Raw genomic sequence first — 22838 nt, 5'->3', positions numbered from 1 at the left:
TACGGGCCGCCCCCACGCTCTCCATACTCATGGCTGATTGAATTTATCTTTGCCCTTACCTGCAACACAGAGCACCCGTGAGCCGAAGCCCAGCGAGAAAACTCAAATAGTATATAACACATGCATATTATATAGTTAACATATCAGATAATCCACAGATAATCAAGTAGTCCATCAGGCTAAAAAAACACGGCCATGCCGCCCCAGAAGCATTACCAAAGCCTGGGGTCTTGGTCCTCGCCGTAAGGATATTGCATGTGTCCATTTGGGTCCCACCTTGACTATAAGCACTCCATGTGCTAAATGTTACTTCCGGCCCCGCTGCCGTTCTCGGATCCCTTGCCGTTCCTTCTACTATAAACACATATAGTACAACTTGAAATAACATTCAAACATATAATAATTCAATTAAGTTTACACCTTAGCATGAAATGCAATCCAGGGCCGTGCCCTGCAATAACACTATGGGCCCATGCCCTGTCCTACGGGTGCTACAGTTTCTTACCTGTATCCCGAGCCTCACAGTGCACCAAAGACGCGAGCACGGTCCTCTAACTTGAGCCTCGCCGAAACCCTAGTAACAACACAAATAAAACACTCTTTAATACTAACCAATCCAAAACCACTTTCCGGGACCAATCCCGCACTCTTGGGACCTCCAAATTCCTAAAACAATGCATCGGAAACATCCCTAGAGCCCCCGGAACAAATGCCCAAAAATGAAAATTTTCCCATCTTGAAAATAGCCTAACGCACAGAAAAGTCAGAAAGCTCCCCCCCTGACTTAGCCTCGTGCCGCGGCGTCGAAGAACAGGGCCGCGGCGCCGAAGAACAGGGCCACAGCGCCCCTATACGAAACCAGAATTCTGGGTTTTTCTTCTGCAATTTCCTGAACCAAAACACCTCTAAACCAACCCCAACACACACCTAGACCCCAACACCAATTTGAAACTTCAAATGAACCATCTAACAACCTATAAACACTAGTATCAAGATCAAAAACACAATCACACCCAAAAATCCACACCTTTGATTTCAACTTCAGAAAATTTAAACCCATAGCTCAAAACTTAAACCATGCTTCAATTCCTCAAACCAAAACAGAAGCAAACCTTAAAATTGCATCAAATCCTTACCTAAAGTGGAGAATTCAACCTTAAGCTTCTTTGATTCTCCTCCTAAATTCCCACTTCAGCTCCTTCTACTCTTCTTCTTCTTCTTGCCCTAGATTTCCCTCTAGCTTTTCTTCTCTCAATTTTTAACAAAACCCATAATATGACTAAGTGTCTAAACCGAGTACCCCTATATCCCAGCTGAAATTTGTCTAAACCCCCTGCCAAATGACCATTATACCCCTTCATAGTAATCTTTTCCTAACTAAACCTCAAGGGCACTCTTGTCCTTTCACCTATATTACAATTTTACCAATTTCCATCTAAACTTGTTACCCTCAGCAGTAACTAATGGTTACTCAGGTTACTCAAACACCAATAACCATAACCACTCATTCTCAACTCAACTTATAAGATTCCCAAAGTACCCCTAGGCTCCTTGTAACGCCCTACTTCCTTAGAGCCGTTACTAAGTGAGTTTTTAAGACAAAACAGTGTGCAATGAACTCGCTAACCGAGGTTTTTGAAACAAAAGTGTGACTAATTAAAAGTTAAGGCTGTAATCTTTGAAAATGCATCGTTTCATCAAAACTTCTATTATTAAACAGTTGGGATCCCAAAATAAGGTTTGAAAACTAATTACATCTTGAAATAAGGTTACAGTTTGAGAAATTATAAAATTATAGATTAATACAGCCATTTTCGAATAAACCCCCAACCAAAGCAGTCGGGCAGGCCAAACATGTACACGTCGCTTCACGCTCTCCGTACTCATGGTTGGTTGACTCAGTCATTGCCCTTACCTGCAACACAGAGCACCCGTGAGCCGAAGCCCAGCAAGAAAACTCATGCAGGACATAACATATGCAATGTATACAGTTTATCATAACAGATAATCCACAATAAACAAGTCAATCATTAGACTAAGAAAACACGGCCAAGCCGCCCCAGAGCCTTACCGAAGCCTGGGGTATCGGTTCTCACCGCGAGGATAACTCATGTATCCCTTGGGTCCCACCCTGAATATAGCATCCCATGTGCTAGGTGTTACTTTCGGCCCACGGCCGCCCCGGCTTACGCCGTACTCGGCCCACGGCCGCCCCGGCTTACGCCGTACTCGGCCCACGGCCGCCCCGGCCTACGCCGTACTCGGCCCACGGCCGCTCATTTCATCATAATCACACATATAGTACATTCGAAATAATCATTCACACACATCATGATTCATTTAAGTTTAAACATTTGCACATAATACAATCTGGGGCCATGCCCTAACCTCGGGTGTTATAGTTTTCTTACCTGCATTCCGAGCCTCCTGATGCACTAAAGCCGCGAGCACGGTCCTCTAGCACGAGCCTCTCAAAGAACCTAGTCACAACACACAAGAAACATCCCTCAATACTAATCAACCCAAAACCACTTCCCGGGACCAATCCCGCACTCTCGGGACCTCTAAAACCTTAAAACAACATCCCGGAGACATCCCCCGAAGCCCCGGAGCAAAGGCCTAAAATTGCCTAAAAGTGCCATCCTGAAATTTGCCTTGTGCCGCGGCACAACTTTCTTGTGCCGCGGCACCCAGAAACCAGAGGCTCCCCGCCGCGGCAAGCAAAACCCGTGCCGCGGCACGCCCTCGCAGACCCAGAATTCTGGGTTTTTCCTTCGCGTTTTCCCGAGCTTCAACCTCTCCAAATCATACTAAACCAATACCTAAACCCCAAAACTCAAATCCAAACTTCATATGAACATTCTATCAACCTACAAACACTAGAATCAAGATCCAAAACACACTCATACCCAAAATTCAACCCTTGATTTCTAACTTCAGAAAAACTCAAACCAAGGCATGAAACTAACTCAAGCTTTAGATCCACAACTCAAAACAGAAATCAAACTTAAATATGCACAAGATCCTTACCTCAAATGGAGAATCCACTCAAAAGCTCCCTAGATCCTCCTCCCAAGTTCCAACTTCAGCCCTTCACCCTTCTTCTTCTTTTCTCTTCACTTGCCCTAGCTCTTCTTTCTCCCCCTCTTTCTTCTCTTCAATTTCTATCAATGCCACAAGTGACCCCAAATGCCCAAACCGTACCCCCCTTAGATCACAGCTGAAATTTTCATAATCCCCTTGCCAAAAGACCAAATTACCCCTTCCTATTAATCTTTCCAATCTAAACCTTCAAGGGCACTTAAGTCATTACTCTTCTATTTCATTTCTACCATTTTCTTTCTAAAACTTGTTACTCACAGCAGTAACTAATGGTTACCCAGGTTACTAAATCTCCAATAACCATTACCCGCTAAACCTCAACTTAACCATAAAATCCCCGAGGTACCCCTAGGCTCCTCCCGAGCCGGGTATAGAAATCCCGTTGTGACTCTTGAGTTAACGAGCTCTCTAGAACCGTCTCGGCACGTGCATCACAATAATACAACCACACCCACGTGGTACAATTCACAAAATACAGTTATCACATATCAATACAGTTATGCCCAACATGGCCAAAATTACAATTATGCCCTTCTAACACGATCCGGGCCTACATGCATACTAGTAAACATAGCCATGCATCTCAGTTAAACAAATAGCCAAATAACATGCTTTAAATCATAATCATGCATTTAATTCATAAAATCACACATAATTCCCAACCTGCCCTCCTGGCACACTAATCAAGGCCCTTAAGCCTTATTAGCGAATTTGGGTCGTTACAACTATCCCCTCCTCATAAAAATTTCGTCCTCGAAATTTATCCAAACACATCAGTCAACAAACCCGCAGTTCTGACCATAACTTCCAAGGTCCACCGCCTTTACTTTACTTTTCAACAACACTCTTACAGGAGTAACAATCTTGGCTCGCAAGATCTCGTCTAATAGCCATACTCTCGATAGCCCCTCTTTAACACCGCAACCCTGCCGAAGCCCAGGGTCTGCCTAGGTTACAATGACCAATTCATTGTCTTATTCCTGATTCCAGAGATACTCAAAAGTCATCACCTCTACCAGGTGGGATCAACTTGTAGGCCCCGCTGGCCTAACCCTTAGTACAACTTCGGAATTTATGTTGAATTAAGAGTCAGAACTCTCCCTTCTTTCTCTGAACACCTTACAGATCCTCGTCTGTTATTGTGCAGAGATGCAGCTCTTTCCTTCCGGAGCTTTGTTTCCTCGTAATTTAACAATTTACCAGCTCTTATGCTTTCAAATAGGCAGACACTCCTGCCTTAAGAGTTCCAACAACCTTTTCGACGCTCTCTCTGAACCAATGCCAAATCGTAGTATTCACTATCCTTCACCTCTTACCATGTCCTATGTCGTGTTACTTTAACAAGACACCAGCAACTGCCACCACGACTAACTTACCAGGGATTACACTTCCCTTAAAACCTCAAGTATTCGCCTACTCAGCGCTTAATTCTTTAAGATATCCGATAAGCTTTCAGACTGCCACTTCACTTGCAATCAACTGATAATCCCAGATTCCCACTCTGTTCTTTTCGTTCTCTAAATCCATTCCAAAATTTAAAATACCATAGGGTCTCAATTCGATATCATCGATGCTCCATCCTGAAACCAGTTCACTTGACCCAACCACATTAACTCCATCAACTGAGTTAAAACTTTTCATGTCCAAACACCTTATTCAAGGTCTAAAGTGGTCTATTCTCATCATACACTACCACATCACTTAACCCCTCAGGGTCCAAAGGAAAACACTAGATTCCGTCACCCGCTCGACCCTCCCGGTACAACGTACCCAAGGAGGTGGAATGATATCCATTCAGAATTCTCATTCAAAAATCAAATCTAATTGGATCCTTTATCCATTCCTGGTATCCCAACTTGTACTACCTTAGCAGGGTCCTTCCCTGCTTCATCTCAAGCCAACACTTTGAATTCCATAGATCATTGACACTCACCAGCTAATCATACCTACTAGCGTTACGCCAAACTCAGTCGTCGCCTTGTCCACTCTATTACAGTCCATGGAACTATCCCCTGACTGACACACGCCTCACAGCTAGGAGTTCCGTCTCCAATTATAACTCCCCTCGCTCAATTGAGGATTTCAAACACAGATCATCTGTCCGTTACTTTTCACCACCTCTGTGTCTTCAACGCTATCTTTCTTACTAATACCCAATACTCAAGCACCTTTTGATATGCATAACTGTTAACTTAACGCTCCAAGTATATCAACCACGTTCATTCTTTCACCTCCCGCCAGGTTCGATCCATCCTCGCGTCGATTATTCCTGGGCGTGTCCAATCATGGTACACTCCCACATATCCATAACCCTACCATAGATCAGGTCCTTTATGCAATCACTCTTTACTTAACCAAAACACACGCAAATTCCATCATCGTCTGTAACCAATCAAATCTTATCTTGTCTTCTGAATTTCTTTCTGATTTGACACCACTCAATCCGTCTAACCTCAAGTTTTGCTGTTCTTCTCATCTCGGATGTAGTCGTCTCCTGAGGTGCTTGTGCAATAGATGACGCGCTTACCAGTCTTGTTATGCCTTCAATTCTTCAGACGTTCTTCATTAGCTTCTTTGTGACTTCAGATCAAATCTTCTCATACCTGACCTTTCTTCTTGCAGCTGTAATCTGAGAACTCCTGACGACACCCAACTAACACTCCGTAGAACCTTACCTGAGACTCTGTCTTCTGGGTACTAACGTCTTCAGCATAATAATCAGTTGCTCACCATTTCCGTCTGGGAGTAATCAACATGCACTGCTCGTGAGCTTGAAGGGGACTTGCCCCCACCGTTCATGCATTCTCTGTCTAAAGACTTACCTGTGCTACTATAGCTTGAACCATTCCAGAATCTTTGTTACCAACTCCTCACTCCCAACCCGGTGCAGAATAGAAAATTCTCCGAAATGTCTCTATCCTTGGTTTCCAACTGGCAATAACCAGGTCGTAGATCAACTCTTGGAGACATCGTCCCCACTGGTACCCAACATTGTACTTTTCGTTCAAACCCGACGATGCCAACAATCCCCGCAGTATAACACACTGGCTACACCAGGCTCAGATTCCTTCAATTGCTTCGATAGACTTTCTGTCGTCCAAAACCGTCTTTTACAACATTCCCTATACCAATCCTATCCGTAGTCTGACCTTGAAGTATTCCCTAAATCTTCCTTTGCATACCCACATAATTTTCCCACTGATCAGCTCCGTCTCCTTTACGTACTCCAGATGACATCCTCAACAATCCATCTGCCAGAGTTTCTAATTCCTTCTCAATAAGTATCACTGTCCTCAGCCTCTCGAATGGCACCATAGAGGCACCCTCTCTATGTCCATCACCCTCTCGGAGCATTCGCAACACCGAATCCTTCCAGTTCGCTACATGACCAAAGCATAAGCTCGTCAGATACATACTCACCCTTGAGGACTCGGCCTCGAACTTTGAATGTATCGCTGCACTCTGGTTCTCCGTTCCCTCACCATGGGAAATCCATCCCAACATCTCGAGTCATTCTACGTAGAAGTCATGCCCTCACCTGACCTCCTCTCAGGTGGCATCCTCTTCCTCATATACATACCAATTAACCTCCTGGTTCCTATCGCCATCTCGATATCTACCTTTTCAATCAGGCTTCTTTCAAATCTCAAATTAGGTGCCCAAGCACTGTCTGGGGTCCTTCTATCTCAACAATCGAGAATCCGACCTCGCTGCGTTCTATCAACAAAAGTACCGTCTTATCAGTCAGACTTTTCCCCTTTTCTTGGCAATCCAGAAGCCACAACACTATCCGGGGGTCCTTTCAACTTGATTATCACGAATCTATCTTTACTAATTCCATCAAAGGAAGCACCGCCCTTGCGGCTCTAGCACTCATGCTCTAATCATCAACCATCAGTTCCTCGAACAACATGGCCCTCTCTGCCATCAACATGCAGACGATAAACTCGTACCTCAGAGCAGCCCAAATACCTTAGACTATTCCCGATCTCACATCCTTAAATGGGTCGCCATCAATTCCGGATACATCCATCAGTAGAACTTTCCGAAATGAATTACCCGAATCACCAAACCCATCGATCTACGCTGTTGTTACCCCCAACAGTCCAAACCAAACTTATAAGTCCACCAGTCTCCACAGTTCAAATCATGTCTTTAAAATCTCTTCTAACCATTCATCATCTAGGTTCTTTCCAACCCATTAAGCCAGTACCTCAGCCCAAGTACCAATTCCAGGCATCCCTCTGCCTCAACATTTAACATAACCCTCTAATCAGGATCTCTCATCCTCTTAACCATGGGTGGAATTAACTCTGCTCATCTATTGATAAATTCCTTGTCAACTCGAATTCTCCTCAAAACCCGAGGATAACACCCTTTAAGCCTTTCATATAGTACCCTTATCTGTCCATACTTCACAGTAAACCAACACTGGTAACCTTACTGTCAAAACCTCGAAATCAGCTATTTCCCCAGAGAAATCCGCTATCCTTCTATCCCGTCACAACTGACAAACTCCACAGCTTACTCACACCCTAGTGACCCTTTGCTGCTGCTTTTTGGGATAACTGGAGATCCCAACTCCAACTTATACCTAGAATCCCTCTCTCAACACAATATCAGGTCCACAAACCCTTCTAGGAACCAACAACACGAGCTCACCTGTCAAAACTGACCCAACTCCTGAACTCTGTGGTCCCTACTCTGAACCAAACCACCACTAAGTCCAAACATCCACAGGAATAATGCACACACAAGCATATACTAGGTCAAATCCACAATGATATACATTTAGCTACCAAATTCATCATCACCAAGTATACCCAGATCTCAACATGCTTCACACAAGCAAATAAACAGATATAACTAATGAATTAATTTAGAAAATTAACCACATACACTCAATAAGCGAACCATTATGCCAATTTTCATCCACATGCATAATAATGTTATTCAGCACACATTAATCTCAACATGCAACAGTCAAGGGCCAGGCCCTATCAGTATCTCATGCATATGTCATCTCATTCCTTATGCTCCATATAAATAAGCAGGCAAACAGGGCATTCAAACATATATTCAAACATGTCAATCATTCATACCAACCAACCCTGAGTCGAGCTTGTCACTGACAGCGAGCGTACATGTTCGGTCGATCTCCAGAACCAATAAACCTTGGCTCGCTCTGATACCAAGTTGTAACGCCCTACTTCCTTAGAGCCGTTACTAAGTGAGTTTTTAAGACAAAACAGTGTGCAATGAACTCGCTAACCGAGGTTTTTGAAACAAAAGTGTGACTAATTAAAAGTTAAGGCTGTAATCTTTGAAAATGCATCGTTTCATCAAAACTTCTATTATTAAACAGTTGGGATCCCAAAATAAGGTTTGAAAACTAATTACATCTTGAAATAAGGTTACAGTTTGAGAAATTATAAAATTATAGATTAATACAGCCATTTTCGAATAAACCCCCAACCAAAGCAGTCGGGCAGGCCAAACATGTACACGTCGCTTCACGCTCTCCGTACTCATGGTTGGTTGACTCAGTCATTGCCCTTACCTGCAACACAGAGCACCCGTGAGCCGAAGCCCAGCAAGAAAACTCATGCAGGACATAACATATGCAATGTATACAGTTTATCATAACAGATAATCCACAATAAACAAGTCAATCATTAGACTAAGAAAACACGGCCAAGCCGCCCCAGAGCCTTACCGAAGCCTGGGGTATCGGTTCTCACCGCGAGGATAACTCATGTATCCCTTGGGTCCCACCCTGAATATAGCATCCCATGTGCTAGGTGTTACTTTCGGCCCACGGCCGCCCCGGCTTACGCCGTACTCGGCCCACGGCCGCCCCGGCTTACGCCGTACTCGGCCCACGGCCGCCCCGGCCTACGCCGTACTCGGCCCACGGCCGCTCATTTCATCATAATCACACATATAGTACATTCGAAATAATCATTCACACACATCATGATTCATTTAAGTTTAAACATTTGCACATAATACAATCTGGAGCCATGCCCTAACCTCGGGTGTTATAGTTTTCTTACCTGCATTCCGAGCCTCCTGATGCACTAAAGCCGCGAGCACGGTCCTCTAGCACGAGCCTCTCAAAGAACCTAGTCACAACACACAAGAAACATCCCTCAATACTAATCAACCCAAAACCACTTCCCGGGACCAATCCCGCACTCTCGGGACCTCTAAAACCTTAAAACAACATCCCGGAGACATCCCCCGAAGCCCCGGAGCAAAGGCCTAAAATTGCCTAAAAGTGCCATCCTGAAATTTGCCTTGTGCCGCGGCACAACTTTCTTGTGCCGCGGCACCCAGAAACCAGAGGCTCCCCGCCGCGGCAAGCAAAACCCGTGCCGCGGCACGCCCTCGCAGACCCAGAATTCTGGGTTTTTCCTTCGCGTTTTCCCGAGCTTCAACCTCTCCAAATCATACTAAACCAATACCTAAACCCCAAAACTCAAATCCAAACTTCATATGAACATTCTATCAACCTACAAACACTAGAATCAAGATCCAAAACACACTCATACCCAAAATTCAACCCTTGATTTCTAACTTCAGAAAAACTCAAACCAAGGCATGAAACTAACTCAAGCTTTAGATCCACAACTCAAAACAGAAATCAAACTTAAATATGCACAAGATCCTTACCTCAAATGGAGAATCCACTCAAAAGCTCCCTAGATCCTCCTCCCAAGTTCCAACTTCAGCCCTTCACCCTTCTTCTTCTTTTCTCTTCACTTGCCCTAGCTCTTCTTTCTCCCCCTCTTTCTTCTCTTCAATTTCTATCAATGCCACAAGTGACCCCAAATGCCCAAACCGTACCCCCCTTAGATCACAGCTGAAATTTTCATAATCCCCTTGCCAAAAGACCAAATTACCCCTTCCTATTAATCTTTCCAATCTAAACCTTCAAGGGCACTTAAGTCATTACTCTTCTATTTCATTTCTACCATTTTCTTTCTAAAACTTGTTACTCACAGCAGTAACTAATGGTTACCCAGGTTACTAAATCTCCAATAACCATTACCCGCTAAACCTCAACTTAACCATAAAATCCCCGAGGTACCCCTAGGCTCCTCCCGAGCCGGGTATAGAAATCCCGTTGTGACTCTTGAGTTAACGAGCTCTCTAGAACCGTCTCGGCACGTGCATCACAATAATACAACCACACCCACGTGGTACAATTCACAAAATACAGTTATCACATATCAATACAGTTATGCCCAACATGGCCAAAATTACAATTATGCCCTTCTAACACGATCCGGGCCTACATGCATACTAGTAAACATAGCCATGCATCTCAGTTAAACAAATAGCCAAATAACATGCTTTAAATCATAATCATGCATTTAATTCATAAAATCACACATAATTCCCAACCTGCCCTCCTGGCACACTAATCAAGGCCCTTAAGCCTTATTAGCGAATTTGGGTCGTTACACTCCTCCCGAGCCGGGTACAAAATCCCATTGTGACTTTTAGACTAATTAGCTCACTAGGACCGTCTCGACGTGTGCATCACAATAAAAACACCACACTCACGTGGTACAAATCACATAATACAATTATCACATTTATGCCCTCAACGGGCTAAAATTACCAGTTTATCCCTAACTTACAAACAGGGCCCACATGCATCTATATACCACCTAAACATGCATTACTAATCACATAATCATTCAAATTCATATATTATCATGTTAATTCATTTATTGCCCTCCAGGCATGCTAAACAAGGTCTTAAACCTTATTAGCAACTTGGGGTGTTACAATTATCCCCTCCTTACAAGAATTTCGTCCTCAAAATTACCTGAACAACTGGGGATGTCGCTCCCGCATATCAGACTCAAGCTCCCACGTCGCCTCTTCAACCTTGCTGTTCCTCCACATCACTTTAACCAAGGCGATGGTCTTGCTCCGCAAGACTTTGTCCTTCCTATCAAGGATCTGAACCGTCTTCTCCTCATATGATAAATCCTGGTCCAACTCCAAGTTCTCATAGCTCAACACATGAGTAGTATCCGATACCTACTTTCGGAGCATCGATACATGAAACACGTCATGAACCCCTGATAGAGATGGAGGCATTACTAACCTGTAAGCCACCTCTCCAACTCGTTCCAGAACCTCGAAGGGGCCAACAAACCTGGGACTCAGCTTGCCCCAAACCCCGAATTGTTTCACTCCTCTCAGGGGTGAAACCCTGAGGAATACATGATCACCAACCTGAAATTCCACGCTCCTGCGTCTCAGGTCTGAATAACTCTTCTGGCGACTCTGGGAGGCGAGCATATGAGCTCTTATCTTCTCAATTGCCTCATTGGTCCTCTTAACCATCTTAGGACCTAAATATCTTCTCTCACCTGTCTCATCCCAGTGTATCAGTGACCTGCACTTTCTCCCATACAGCATCTCATACGGAGCCACTCGGATAGTCGCCTGATAGCTATTATTGTACGAGAACTCAATCAGAGGGAGATACCTACTCCAAGATCCCCCGAAATCCAACACACAAGCTCGTAACATATCCTCTAGTATCTGAATCGTCCTCTCAGACTGTCCATCTGTCTGAGGATGATAAGCAGTACTAAACCGTAGCTGTGTGCCCATTGCCTTCTGTAGGCTCTCCCAAAACTTGGAGGTGAAGATGGGGTCTCTGTCGGATACTATCGACCTCGGAGCCCCATGAAGTCGAACAATTTCCTTCACATATAGCTCAGCGTACTGCTCCACCGTATAAGTTGTCCTCACAGGTAAGAAGTGGGCGAACTTAGTATACCTGTCCACAATCATCCACACCGAGTCATGCTGACCCACGGTCTTCGGCAATCTAACCACAAAGTCCATGGAAATATCCTCCCATTTCCACTCGGGAATCCCTAGAGGCTGCAATAACCCTGCTGGCCTCTGATGTTCAGCCTTAATCTGCTGACAGGTTAAGCACCTAGCCACATAGTCCACCACATCCCTCTTCATGCCTCACCACCAATACAAAACTTTCAAGTCTTGGTACATCTTCGTAGTACCTGGGTGCAAAGAGTAGGGAGTGGTATGAGACTCATCTAGAATCTCTCACCGAATATCTGGATCAATTGGAACACAAATCCGTCCTTTATACTTCAATAAACCCATCTCTGAGATAGAGAAGTCCATAGTCGTTCCAGTTAGGACATTCTCTCTACGTTCAACTAACTGGGGATCTCTTCCCTGTGCTTCCTTAATCCTCTCAAGGAGCGTTGACTGAAGAGTAATGTTGGCTAACCTACTAACAACTAACTCTATACCTGCTCTGGTCATCTCTTCAGCTAATCTGTCACATATCTGTCTTGAACTATACAACTGCCCTGGGCCCCTCCGGCTCAATGCATCAGCCACCACATTAGCCTTCCCAGGATGGTATAGGATATCACAATCGTAATCCTTTACCAACTCTAGCCACCACCTTTGATGCATATTCAAGTCCTTCTGGGTAAAGAAATACTTTACACTTTTGTGATCAGTGTATATCTCGCATCTTTCACCATACAGATAGTGTCTCCAAACCTTAAGTGCGAATACCACAGCAGCTAACTCCAGATCATGCGTGGGATATCTCTGCTCGTACTCCTTTAATTTCCTTGATGCATAAGCTATCACTTTCTCAGCCTGCATCAACACACACCCCAAACCCTGTCTGGATGCGTCACAATAGACCACAAATTTCTCATTGTCGGCCGGTAGGCTCAACACTGGTGCAGTAATCAATCGGCGTTTCAATTCTTTGAAGCTGTTCTCACATCGATTTGTCCACACATACTTGGTCTTCTTTCTCGTCAACTCTGTCAATGGAGTAGCAATTCTGGAGAACCCCTCTACAAACCGCCGGTAGTATCCTGCCAACCCAAGGAAACTTCTAACTTCAGGAACACTGCTCGGTCTAGGCCAATCTCTCACTGCCTCTATCTTACTTGGGTCGACCAATAACCCATCCTTACTGATAATATGGCCCAGAAATGTAACTTGCGATAACCAGAACTCGCACTTGCTAAACTTAGCATATAACTTATGCTCTCTCAGCCGCTGCAACACTAGGCACAGATGATGTTCATGCTCTGTCTCTAACTGGGAGTACACTAGGATATCATCAATAAATACAATCACAAACTTATCCAGATAATCCTTGAAAATTCTATTCATTATATCCATAAAAGCTACTGGGGCATTAGTTAATCTAAAGGACATAACCAGGAATTCATAATGCCCATACCTCGTCTGAAAAGCAGTCTTTGGTATGTCCTCTTCTTTGATCCTCAACTGATAATAACCTGACCGGAGATCAATCTTTGAAAACACTGTACTCCCTTGTAGCTGATCAAATAAATCTTCGATCCTAGGCAATGGATACTTGTTCTTGATGGTCAACTTATTCAATTCTCTGTAGTCAATGCACATCCTGAGCGATCCATCCTCTTTCTTAACAAATAACACTGGAGCACCTGTAACGCCCTACTTCCTTAGAGCCGTTACTAAGTGAGTTTTTAAGACAAAACAGTGTGCAAAGAACTCGCTAACCGAGGTTTTGAAACAAAAGTGTGACTAATTAAAAGTTAAGGCTGCAATCTTAGAAAATGCGTCGTTTCATTAAAACTTCTATTATTAAACATTTGGGATCCCAAAATAAGGTTTGAAAACTAATCACGTCTTGAAATAAGGTTACATTTTGAGAAATCATAAAATCATGGATTATTACAGCCATTTACGAATAAACCCCCAACCAAAGCAGTCGGGCAGGCCAAACATGTACGCGTCGCTTCACGCTCTCCGTACTCATGGTTGGTTGACTCAGTCATTGCCCTTACCTGCAACACAGAGCACCCGTGAGCCGAAGCCCAGCAAGAAAACTCATGCAGAACATAACATATGCATTTATACAATTTATCATAACAGATAATCCACATATAAACAAGTCAACCATTAGACTAAGCAAACACGGCCATGCCGCCCCAGAGGCCTTACCAAAGCCCTGGGGTATCGGTTCTCACCGCGAGGACAACTCATGTATCCCTTGGGTCCCACCCTGAATATAGCATAATACATGTATCCACCGGGCCCCGCCCTGACTATAGCATCCCATGTGCTAGGTGTTACTTTCGGCCCACGGCCGCCCCGGCTTACACCGTACTCGGCCCACGGCCGCCCCGGCTTACGCCGTACTCGGCCCACGGCCGCCCCGGCTTACGCCGTACTTGGCCCTTGCCGCTCATTTCATCATAATCACACACATAGTACATTCGAAATAATCATTCACACACATCATGATTCATTTAAGGTTTAAACATTTGCACATAATACAATCTGGGGCCATGCCCTAACCTCGGGTGTTATAGTTTTCTTACCTGCATTCCGAGCCTCCTGATGCACTAAAGCCACGAGCACGGTCCTCAAGCACGAGCCTCTCAAAGAACCTAGTCACAACACGCAAGAAACATCCCTCATTACTAACCAACCCAAAACCACTTCCCGGGACCAATCCCACACTCTCGGGACTCCCAAATTCCTAAAACAGTTCATCGAAAACATCCCCCGAACCCCTGGAGCAAAAGCTGAAAAATGCAAATTTTCCCATCCTGAAAAAGGCGTAGCGCCGCGGCGCTACCCACAAGGGCCACGGTGCCCAACAAAGTCAGGGAGCTCCTTGGCTGCAAACAGCCTCGCGCCGCGGCGCCCAAGAACAGGGCCGCGGCGCTCCTTCGCGAACCCAGAAAAACAGGGTTTTTCCCCTGCATTTCCTCAATCCAAAACACTCCCAAATCAACCCAAACTCACACCCAAGCCCCAAAACCAACTCAAGACTCCAAATAAACCATCCAACAACCCATAACATTACCAAAGACATCTAAACACCCAATCAAATCCCCAAAATCCACATCCTTGATTTCAATTTCAGAAAAATAAAAACTCAAGCATCAAACTTAACCCATGCTCAAATTCTTAACCCATAACATAATCAAGCCTTAAATGAGTATAAAATTCCTTACCTCATATGGGGAATCCATCCCTAAGCTTCCTTCATCTCCTAGGTCTCCAACTTCTCCTTCTCTTCTTCTTCTTCTTCTTCCTCATGCCCTAGCTTTTCCCTCTCTTTTCTCTTCTCTTCAAACTCTATCAAGACCAAAATGGTTAAGCCCCAAACCGTGTACCCCATAAAACCAGCTGCCATTTATCTAATTTCCCAGCCAAATGACCATTTTACCCCTCCTTGCCTATCCTTTCCCAACTAAACCTCAAGGGCACTTAAGTCCTTTTACTTCTATTTCATTTCTACCATTTTCTACCTAGAACTTGTTACTCTCAGCAGTAACTAATGGTTACCCAGGTTACTAAATCTCCAATAACCATTACCCGCTAAATCTCAATTTAACCTTAAAATTCCCGAGGTACCCCTAGGCTCCTCCCGAGCCGGGTATAGAAATCCCGTTGTGACTCTGAAGTTAACTAGCTCTCTAGGACCGTCTCGGCACGTGCATCACAATAATAAAACCACACTCACGTGGTACAATTCACAGAATACAATTATCACATATCAATACCGTTATGCCAATCATGGCCACAATTACAATTATGCCCTTCTAACACGATCCGGGCCTACATGCATACTAGTAAACATAGCCATGCATCTCAGTTAAACAAATAGCCAAATAACATGCTTTAAATCATAATCACGCATTAAATTCATAAAATCACACATAAATCCCAACCTGCCCTCCTGGCACACTAATCAAGGCCCTTAAGCCTTATTAGCGAATTTAGGTCGTTACAACTATCCCCTCCTCATAAAAATTTCGTCCTCGAAATTTACCCAAACACATCAGTCAGCAGCCCGCAATCTGACCATAATCTCCAAGGCCTACCGCCTTAACTTTAGTTCCCACCAATGCTCTTTCAGGAGAACAATCTTGGCTCGCAAGACCTCGTCTAATAGCCATACCATGATAGCTTCTTGCTTACACCGCAACCCTGCTGAAACCTCAGGGTTGCCTAGATTAAAATGACCAATTCATTGTGTTATTCTTGATTCCAGAGTTACTCAAAAGTCATCACCTCCACCAGGTGGGATCAACTTGTAGGCCCCACTGGCCTAACCCTTAGTATAACTTCGGAATTTTATTTCCTCATAACTTAACAATTTACCAGCTCTTTATTCTTTCAAATAGGCAGACACTTTTGCCTTAAGAATTCCAACCACTTGTCTGGCTCTCACTCTGAACCAATGCCAAAACGTAGTATTCATTATCCTTCGTCTCTTACCATGTCCCATGTCGTGTTATATTAACAAGACGCCAACATTTGCCACCACGGCCAACTCACCAGGGATAACGCTTCCCTTAAAATCTCAAGTTTTCGCATACTCAGCGCTCAATTCCGTAGATATCCGATAACTTTCAAGCTGCCATTCCATTTGCAATCAACTGATAATTCCAGGTTCCCACTCTGTCCTTTTTAGTCCTCTAGACCCATTCCAAAATTTAAAATACTCTTGGGTCTCAATTCCGAATCATCGACGTTCCATCCCGAAACCAGTTCACTTGACCCAACTACACTAACTCGATCAACTGAGTTAAAAAAAATTTCATGTCCAAACACTTTACTCAGGGTCCAAAGTGGTCTATTCCCGTGATACACTACCACATCACTTAACCCCTCAGGGTCCAAAGGAAAACACTAGATTCCGTCACCCGCTCGACCCTCCCGGTACGACGTACCCTAGGAGGTGGAATGATATCCATTCAGAATTCTCGTTCATAAACCAAATCTAATTGGATCCTTCATCCATTCCTGGTATCCCAACTTGTGCCACCCTAGCAGGGTTCCTTCCTGTTTCATCCAAAGCCGACACTTCGGATTCTATCGCTCAGTGACACTCACCAGTTAATCATACCTGCCAACGTTACGCCGATCTCAGTCGTTGCCTTGTATCTTCCATTACAATCTATGGCGCTATTCTTTGACTTACACATGCCCCCCAGCTAGGAGTTCTGCCTCCAATTATAACTCCCCTCGCTCGAACGAGGAATTCAGACACCGATCACCCGTCTGTTACCTTTCCCCACGTCTGGGTCTCAACGTTAACCTTCTTACTAATACCCAACACTCAAGTACCTTATGCCATACACAACAGTCGACTTAATGTTCCAAGTGTATCAACCAGGTTCATTCAGTCGCCTCCCGCAAGGTTCAATCCAACCTCGCGCCAGATGCGCCTGGGCGTGCATAATCTGTGATGCACCCCTACAAGTCCACGTCCTCATCCTAGATCAAGTCCTTTATGCCATCACTCTTCACTTAACCAAAACATACACAAATTCCAGATACTAAACGATCTTACCTTGTCTTCTGAATTTCTTTCTGATTTGACACCATTCAATCCGTCTAACCTCAAGTTTTACTGTTCTCCTCATCTCTGATGTAGTCGTCTCTGGAGATCCTTGTGCAATAGATGACGCGCTTACCAGTCTTGTTATGCCTTCAATTCTTCGGACGTTCTTCATTAGCTTCTTTGTGACTTCAGATCAAATCTTCTCATACCTGTCCTTTCTTCTTGTAGCTCTAATCTGAGTACTCCTGACGACGCTCAAACCAACAATCCGTAGGACCTTACCTGAGACTCTGCCTTCTGGGTACCAACGCCTTTCGCATAATCGTTGCTCACCATTTCCGTCTGGGAGTAATCCACATGTACTGCTCGTGAGCTTGAAGGGGACTTGCCCAGACCGTTCACGCATTCTCAGCCTAAAGAACTTACCTGTGCTGCTGTAGCTTGAATCATTCTAGAATCTTTGTTACCAACTCCTCACACCCAACCCGCTGCAGACTAGAAAATTTACCGAAATGTTTCTATCCTTGGTTTCCAACTGGTAGTAACCAGGTCATAGATCAACTCTTGGGGACATCACCCCATCTTGTATTCAACATTGTACCTTTCATTCTAACCCGACGATACTAGCAATCCTCGCAGTATAACACACTAGCTACACCAGGCTCAAATTCCTTCGATTGTTTCAATAGGCTTTCTGTCGGCCAAAACCGTCTTTTACCACATTCCTTATACCAATCCTATCTGCAGTCTGACCTTGAAGTATTACCTAAATCTTTCTGTGCATAACCATATAGCTTTCCCACTGGTCAGCTCTGTCTCCTTCATGTACTCCAGATGATATCCACGACAACCCATCTGCCAGAGCTTCTAATTCCTTCTCAATAAGCATTACTGTCCTTAGCCTCTCAAATGGCACCATTGAGACAACCTCTCTATGTCCATCACCCTCTCGGAGCATTCACAACACCGAGTCCTTCCAGTTCGTTATATGTCCAAAGCATAAACCATTCTGTTAAATACTCATCCTCGAGGAATCGGCCTCGAAATACGAATGTAGCGAGGCATTCAAGTTCTCCGTTCCCTCACCACGGGAATTCCATTCTATCATACTGAGTCATCCCATGCAGACGTCATGCCCTCGCCTAACCTCCTCTCAGGTGGCATCCTCTCCCTCACGCATACCAATAACCTCCCTGGTTCCTATCTCCATCTTGGTAACTAGCTTCCCACTCATGTTTCTTTCCAAACTCAAATTAGGTGCCCAAGCACTGTCTGGGGTCCTTCTACCTCAAAATTGAGAATCCGACCTCGCCGCGTTCTATCAACACGAGTACCATCTTATCGGCCAGACCTTTCCCCCTTTCTGGCAAACCAGAAGCCATAGAAATAACCGAGGTTCCTTTACCTTGATTATCACGAGTCTATCTTTACCATTTCCATCCAAGGAAGCACTGCCCTTGCGGCTCTAGCACTCGTGCTCTAAACATCAACCATCAGTTCCTCGAACCACATGGCCCTCTCCGCCATCCACATGCGGACGATAATTCCTTATATCAGGGTGGCCCAAATTCCCTAGACTATTCCAGATCTCATATCCTTAACTGGGTCACCATCCAATTTCGGATACATCCGTCAGTATAAATTCCCAAATGAATTATCCAATTCACCAAACCCATTGATCTACGCTGTTGTTACTCCTAACAGTCCAAACCAGACTTATAAGTCCGCCCGTCTCCATGGTTCTAATCATGTCTTTAAAATCTCTTCTAACCATTCATCAACTAGGTTCTTTCCAACCCAATAAGCTAGTACCTCAGCCCGAGTGTCACTTCCAGGAAACTCTCTGCCTCAACATTTAACACAACCCCCTAATCAGGATCTCTCATCCTCTTAACCAAGGGTGGAATTAACTATGCTCGTCTATTGATAAGTCCCTTGCCAACTCGAGCTCTCCTCAAAACCCGAGGATAACACCCCTTAAACCTCTCATATAATACTTTTATCTGTCCATACCTCACAGTAAACCAACACTGGTCACCTTTACTGTTAAAGCTTATAAATCAGCTCTTTCCCCGGAGAAATCCGCTGTTCTTCTATCCCATCTCAACTAACAAACTCCACAACCTACTCACACTCTAGTGACTCACTGCTGCTGCTTTCAGGGATAAGTGGGGATCTCAACTCCAACTTATAACTAGAATCCCCTTTCAACACAATACCCGGTCCCCAAAACCCTTCTAGGAACAATCAACACGAGTTCATCCGTCAAAACCGACCAAACTCCTGAACTCAGAGGTTCATACCCTGAACCAATCCACAACTAGATCCGAACATTTACAGGTATAATGCACACACAAGCATATACTAGGTCAAATCCACAATGATATACATTTAGCTACCAGATTCAAACATCACTAAGTATATCCATACTCATCATGCTTCATACAAGCCAATATACAGATATAACATATGAATTTCATCCAGAAAATTAATCGCATATACACAAAACGCGAACCAAAATGCCAATATTCATCCATATACATCATAATGTCATTCAGCATGCATTAATCTCAACATGCAATAGTCAAGGGCCAGGCCCTATCAGTATCTCATGCATATGTCATCTCATTCCTCATGCTCCATATAAATAAGCAGGCAAACAGGGCATTCAAACATATATTCAAACATGTCAATCATTCATACCAACCAACCCTGAGTCGAGCTTGTCACTGACAGCGAGCGTACATGTTCGGTCGATCTCCAGAACCAATAAACCTTGGCTCGCTCTGATACCAAGTTGTAACGCCCTACTTCCTTAGAGCCGTTACTAAGTGAGTTTTTAAGACAAAACAGTGTGCAAAGAACTCGCTAACTGAGGTTTTGAAACAAAAGTGTGACTAATTAAAAGTTAAGGCTGTAATCTTAGAAAATGCGTCGTTTCATTAAAACTTCTATTATTAAACATTTGGGATCCCAAAATAAGGTTTGAAAACTAATCACGTCTTGAAATAAGGTTACATTTTGAGAAATCATAAAATCATGGATTATTATAGCCATTTACGAATAAACCCCCAACCAAAGCAGTCGGGCAGGCCAAACATGTACGCGTCGCTTCACGCTCTCCGTACTCATGGTTGGTTGACTCAGTCATTGCCCTTACCTGCAACGCAGAGCACCCGTGAGCCGAAGCCCAGCAAGAAAACTCATGCAGAACATAACATATGCATTTATACAATTTATCATAACAGATAATCCACATATAAACAAGTCAACCATTAGACTAAGCAAACACGGCCATGCTGCCCCAGAGGCCTTACCAAAGCCCTGGGGTATCGGTTCTCACCGCGAGGATAACTCATGTATCCCTTGGGTCCCACCCTGAATATAGCATAATACATGTATCCACCGGGCCCCGCCCTGACTATAGCATCCCATGTGCTAGGTGTTACTTTCGGCCCACGGCCGCCCCGGCTTACGCCGTACTCGGCCCACGGCCGCCCCGGCTTACGCCGTACTCGGCCCTTGCCGCTCATTTCATCATAATCACACACATAGTACATTCGAAATAATCATTCACACACATCATGATTCATTTAAGGTTTAAACATTTGCACATAATACAATCTGGGGCCATGCCCTAACCTCGGGTGTTATAGTTTTCTTACCTGCATTCCGAGCCTCCTGATGCACTAAAGCCACGAGCACGGTCCTCAAGCACGAGCCTCTCAAAGAACCTAGTCACAACACGCAAGAAACATCCCTCATTACTAACCAACCCAAAACCACTTCCCGGGACCAATCCCACACTCTCGGGACTCCTAAATTCCTAAAACAGTTCATCGGAAACATCCCCCGAACCCCCGGAACAAAAGCTGAAAAATGCAAATTTTCCCATCCTGAAAAAGGCGTAGCGCCGCGGCGCTACCCACAAGGGCCGCGGCGCCCAGCAAAGTCAGGGAGCTCCTTGGCTGCAAACAGCCTCGTGCCGCGGCGCCCAAGAACAGGGCCGCGGCGCTCCTTCGCGAACCCAGAAAAACAGGGTTTTTCCCCTGCATTTCCTCAATCCAAAACACTCCCAAATCAACCCAAACTCACACCCAAGCCCCAAAACCAACTCAAGACTCCAAATAAACCATCCAACAACCCATAACATTACCAAAGACATCTAAACACCCAATCAAATCCCCAAAATCCACATCCTTGATTTCAATTTCAGAAAAATAAAAACTCAAACATCAAACTTAACCCATGCTCAAATTCTTAACCCATAACATAATCAAGCCTTAAATGAGTATAAAATTCCTTACCTCATATGGGGAATCCATCCTTAAGCTTCCTTCATCTCCTAGGTCTCCAACTTCTCCTTCTCTTCTTCTTCTTCTTCTTCCTCATGCCCTAGCTTTTCCCTCTCTTTTCTCTTCTCTTCAAACTCTATCAAGACCAAAATGGTTAAGCCCCAAACCGTGTACCCCATAAAACCAGCTGCCATTTATCTAATTTCCCAACCAAATGACTATTTTACCCCTCCTTGCCTATCCTTTCCCAACTAAACCTCAAGGGCACTTAAGTCCTTTTACTTCTATTTCATTTCTACCATTTTCTACCTAGAACTTGTTACTCTCAGCAGTAACTAATGGTTACCCAGGTTACTAAATCTCCAATAACCATTATTCGCTAAATCTCAATTTAACCTTAAAATTCCTGAGGTACCCCTAGGCTCCTCCCGAGCCGGGTATAGAAATCCCGTTGTGACTCAGAAGTTAACTAGCTCTCTAGGACCGTCTCGGCACGTGCATCACAATAATAAAACCACACTCACGTGGTACAATTCACAAAATACAATTATCACATATCAATACCGTTATGCCAATCATGGCCATAATTACAATTATGCCCTTCTAACACGATCCGGGCCTACATGCATACTAGTAAACATAGCCATGCATCTCAGTTAAACAAATAGCCAAATAACATGCTTTAAATCATAATCACGCATTAAATTCATAAAATCACACATAAATCCCAACCTGCCCTCCTGGCACACTAATCAAGGCCCTTAAGCCTTATTAGCGAATTTGGGTCGTTACAGCACCCTATGGCGAGAAACTCGGTCTGATAAACCTCAAATCCAGTAGCTCCTATAACTGAATCTTCAATTCCTTTAACTCTGCCGGAGCCATTCTGTAAGGTGCCTTGGACACGGGCTCTGCTCCCGGTATTAACTCTATGACGAACTTAATCTCTCGCTGTGGCGGCAATCCTGGCAAGTCTGTTGGAAACAAGTCTGGGAACTCACAGACCACTCTAGTCTCATTCGGTCCCACTGCTACCACCTTAGAGGAATCTACAA

Source organism: Humulus lupulus, chromosome 3 (assembly GCF_963169125.1).
Source record: "Humulus lupulus chromosome 3, drHumLupu1.1, whole genome shotgun sequence".
In the NCBI taxonomy this organism is placed as follows: domain Eukaryota; kingdom Viridiplantae; phylum Streptophyta; class Magnoliopsida; order Rosales; family Cannabaceae; genus Humulus; species Humulus lupulus.
This window is presented reverse-complemented; position numbering follows the sequence as displayed.